The following is a 5,323-nucleotide window of genomic DNA, read 5'->3' on the forward strand; positions in this document are numbered from 1 at the left end:
CTATCTTGATGAGAACTTTTGGAGGCCCCAAGAAGGAGTTACACTCTAGTTTCTTTACATGTGCTAGAGTAGTGTGGATATAATGGGCATGGTTGAACTGTGTAGCTCTTTCCTTATTTGATGCTTGTGTGAAGGTAGATGCCACTGCGTGATTAGGGCATGTGTACCAAGGTGGCCTCTTTGTGGCAAAATGGAAATGATGGTGGTAAAGTCTGAGTGCCCGCTCTATTCCTTTTTGTATGAGATCAATGAATGATGTTGATTTTCTAGTGAATCTACCCGTGGTAGGTAGCTGGCAGTCTCTCATTGGTTTTCCCCCTTTGGGCAACCTTAGAGCATCTGCTATCTGATAATTTGTGATGCTCACCTCTATTGGAGTGTCATTAAAATGTGAAATGGTGGCTCGACCATATTCATTAATGTTGTGCAACAAATCATAAGCCATTTTGTAGTCGAAACCACATGGTTCTAGCTGGATATAGTCTGTAAGGCCTATTTTCTCCCATAATGGCCTAACTGCGTCTTGCCTTGCTAGGTCTTGAGATTATTTTCATACCAACTACACTTCAACTCTTGATCCTTGTTCATTTTTTAATTTCCCATGATAGACTATGACATGATGGCTCTCTAAATGTTCTTTGGACAACCAAGTAACATTTGCTTCCTTGAGAGAATCTTCTTCTAGCTGGTACGAGGGAAGCTTTGCCATCTTAGCCTTCATTGTTTTGTTTTTCGAAGCTCCCGAGGTAGATGAGAGAGATCCTGATAGTAAACTACCAAAATATGCTTGTCACACTTGTTTCACCACTTACTAACAATAGAAATGCTAATACAGTAACTTTGGTGCAATAAAGATAAATTTTGGCATAATTTATCTTTAGCATTCCTAAGATGCTACTGTGCATTTGTGAATGAAAAATTGATGCCATAGTGGATGTACAGGGGGTGCATGTGCTACAGGTGATATGCATGAAGTATGATGGCTTTCTAACCCCTATGGTGAGAGTTATAGGCAATTTTGTGTTCGTTTTTACGGCTACTAGAGATTGTTTTGCTTGAAGGGGATGGTCTTTGTCAATCTTAATGAAACTTGACATGGAGATTCACTTTAGCCATATGAACATATCTGTGGAAAACTTTGATAAGACAGGTTCCACTGGTCTCAGATCTATCTTTGGCGCGCCAAAGATACATTTGTGTAGAATTACATCTTTTTGGGATTTTTTCTCTCTTAGGTGCTTATATGGGGTACCAATTAAGTTCTTGGTAAATTTTGAGCTCAAGTGGTAGGCCAAAAGTTTTTTATGTGCACCGCACCCTTTAGCGTATTTTGGCAGTAACTGCAACATAGGGAAGTGCATGAATGATGTGAGTGTACTAGGGTTGTGTAAGTTATTGAGGCTAAGTGGATCATACTTGTGTGACAAGATGTGCAAAAAGTGCTTCAAATGTGATAGTTTATCTTTGGCATGCCAAAGATAAATTTTGCATATTATTGCCATTTATGCCCTCCACTTGCCCCCTAGGTTAGTTAAGGTAGGTTGTGGCCCTGGATCTGTATCTTGCACTTGGTATTGATCCCGACAAAGTTGATTGTCTCCTCCTGAGTAGAGTTTAATTTGAGGCCACCAGGTTGTGGTTGTGGGCCCTTGGATGTTAGTAGAAGTTAGGTATAGTTTGTCGAGTACCCCTTTCTATTTTGAGGTCCAACGGATCAGTCTTTTGCACAGAAGTGCAAAATGTCACTTTGCGGTGGAGATATGATCATTTTTCCCTAAGTTGATAAGATGGACTTTGATACACCCCCAAACCTCTATAGGTATTTTTCTTGATGGAATTTGCAAGTGGATCAAAAATCGTCTCCAGCCTTTTATCTATGGTATGCCAAAGATATTAGGTCAGTTTTTTGGTCAGCTTTTGCACTTTGGGGCCCACTATTGTGTTCTCCTATTTGAGATGAACCTATGGTTCAAGTTTGGTGCTATTTAGATGCCCAATGTGGCCGGTGCACATGTTGTTGTTCCAAAAAACTCCTAGATTGCCCTGTGTTGTCGTGTCCCCCTACGACCTTGGTGGTGGACAAAGTGGTAATCAAAATGCTTCTCATTTTAGCTAGGAACCTACCCCTCATGATTGGAGAAAGGACCAACAGATCATGCGTAGGCTCGCAAAAGAGCACCAAAAGTCACTAGCTAGAGCTCTCTCTCGAAGGGCTAGAATGCAAAATGAGAGTAGAAATGGCGTAAAGGACTATACATACCTGGACTTTTTTGACACCCTCCATCTTGTACCTACCCATGGAGCCAAGTAGCCCTCACAATGTACTCGCAAATGATTTTTATTTTTAAACTAACACCTGAGGACCTTTTTGCCAAAAGTCGTCCTATGTGGTTAGTGAGTCGGAGTGGCTGTCGAACAATTTGATTAGAGTTGCCCCAAAACAAATTTGGTCGTTTCATTGAGCTTCAAGATTTGGCATTTGAATTTGGATTTCAATTATGACATTCTTGATTATTTATTTATTTATTTATTACTTTTATTAGCATAATTGAAGGAATTATCCAAAGCTACTTAGAAAAATTTCATTCCTCACTTGGCCATTTTTTTGTGGATTACTCCCTTTTTAGTAAATTTTTGGCCATAAAACATGCAAAAAGAGGAAAAATTGTAATATTTTTTATTTTTTGGTAGTATTTTCACTATTTACATGCACACCTAGGGATTATCATATTACATATCCCTATTCCGATGTTTTTAAGGAAATTTCACTCTTAAGTAATAAGAATTATCACTTTACCATTCAAACACTTTGAAATGCTGCCCTTATCCATACCTGCTTTAAGTTTCTGTGTTTGCATTGAGAGTACCTCCCCCCCTCCTTGCCTGAGTCCTTTGAGACAACAGAGTATAGACCGGGTTGTGCAGTGCATGGGCAAAAAGATTGTGTCTATGCATGACAGAGATTGGCCCTATCATGCTACTAATGTCAATGCATTTGAAATCACTATGCGATGCAAGAGGTGGGTCTTGAGCAGTGTACTCAAGGGTTGCCAATGGCAAAGAATCCTGTTGATTGACTATCTTGAAGAGAAAATCCCATAGCACGTGCACTCATTCTTTGATAATGCCATACGCACTTGCCATAGCCATTGTGTTGAAAGTGTCTAGAATTTCTTGTGCTGGTGAATTCTTTAGCACCCACCATCAACATATATAACTTCCCTTGGTTGTGCCTTGAATTGTCGTTTGTGAATAGCTGGTGACTTAGGCTTAGCTTTAGATTCCTACTTAGGTTTCCATACCCATTTTGTCATTTGTAATTGTGGTTTTTGTTGTCGATGTGGGTAGGATGGTGCCATAGTAAGCTTTTTCTTAGTATGCAATAGTATTTTAGGCACCAAGATGTGTTTAGGACTGGTAGCGAGTTGGGTCTTGGGTACCCAAAATTACCTAGTTCCTTGCATGTATGTCTTGTGTGAATGAATTCAAAAATGCATAGTGGGAACTGGTGTGATGTTTCCCTGGTTATTTGGTGGAGTCGAATATTTGAGAGTGGCTTTCCAATCTTCTCAACTATAAGAAAATGGTACTCTTAGTTTTCCACCCTTGAGAGCTAATTTGAGAACCTTGTCATGCCAATCTTGAACGGCCTTGTAGGTGCACATCCAAGGAACTCCTAGCACAATATCTTCATTCATATGCTCTTCTCAAATACAAATAAAGATTTGGGCAGAGTACTCAAGAAAAAGACTCTTTGATCAAGGCCTTCAATAAACACATTCATGAAATGACCTTGGAGAGTGAATTCATTGTGTGAAATGGCAACATCGCGAAAGGCGAGTTTTGCAATGTAATATGTAATGGAGGATTGTGGTTTGAATGCCTTCCAATTTCCGCTCATCCACATTCCAAATTCATCAAGATCCAATACATCCTTTCACAAACAAATAAAGGGTAAGAAAAACAAAATTAAGCTATGAACAAAGAGTAAAAAGAAGTAGGATAGATTTTACCTTTTGCTCCTTATCCTCCTCCTCTCTATTACTCTTGGCATCCAAGTCACTGGATGACTTCACTGCATCCAAAATTTTGGGCTCATTGGAGGGGGGAATGCATTAAATTAGGTGTCTTTGTAGCCACAACCTTGTCTTGTGTGGCTTGAAAATCTTCCTCTGCCACATGCAATTCCTCTACTACCATAAGCTATTTACACACAAGTGCAATAGTGTTAATGGTACAATCACAATGAGGGGTGGGAGCTTGGTCTCAAGGGCATCTTGAGTGGAGACTAGGGAAAATTAATCCTTGGTACATAACACACTTAGACACTCATCCATGTGTAGGCCAAATGCTTTTTCCACGTCATGTAAAAAAATAAACTCCTCCCATCCACAACCACTGATGATAAGCAATTAATCTCTACTTCTGGGATGGCCTCATCCATCGGTGGAGCATCCTCTAGAGTGGTACTAGTACACAACAATAGGTTTTTCACCAATTTATAGAGCCTCATGGGGTAGTCAAGCAGAAGTGCCTGCCCTTTGGTGGCAGGGTTCATGGGGACACCTTGCGGCTCCTTGATGATGGCACCAATTTTAACATGTGGCAATCGAGCCTCCTCCAAATTGGGTTCCTCATTGATAGAAAAGAAAGATGAACACAGAAATGCGATAAAGATACTCCACCCCCAATTGTTGCTTCTTTAGCGCTAGCACCCTTGGAGGCTGCTCATCCAAGAAATACGACATATTTGATGATGTGCTCCTCCATGAATGCCAAAATCTCCACAAATCCATCCATATGGAGGGAAATTGTGGCAAAAAGTTTGGGGATACGAGTGAGAATCGTGTAAAGATCTAGCTTTCTCCTGAGGTTGCTGTCCTTAAGGAAGAGAGTGAAGCATCAAAAAGGGGTGGGTGTGGGTACAAAGGCACTTGTAGAGATTTGTGGATGCATCCATGTTTGGTTTTGAGTGCTCGTCCAAGAAATGGCTTACATTGATGGCAATTTCATGAAATTTTTTCATGCACTACTTTGAGTATGGGTGATCTTCTTTGTGAATGTAGTGCAAGAGGTTGCAAGGCACCCCTACATGTGGGGGGATAGCTACGGCATATTTGATGATGTTCTACTCCATGAATGCCAAAATCTCCACAAATGCATCCATATGGAGGGAAATTGTGACAACAAGGTTGGGGAGACCAGTGAGAATTGTGTAAAGTTCTAGATTTCTTGTGAAGTTGGTGTTCTCAAGGAAGAGGGTGAAGAATGAAAAAGGGGTGGGTGTGGATACAGAGGCACTTGTAGAGATTTGTGGATGCAT

The sequence above is a fragment of the Adiantum capillus-veneris genome, chromosome 9, assembly GCF_014529385.1.
Source record: "Adiantum capillus-veneris isolate H3 chromosome 9, ASM1452938v2, whole genome shotgun sequence".
Taxonomy (NCBI): Eukaryota; Viridiplantae; Streptophyta; class Polypodiopsida; order Polypodiales; family Pteridaceae; genus Adiantum; species Adiantum capillus-veneris.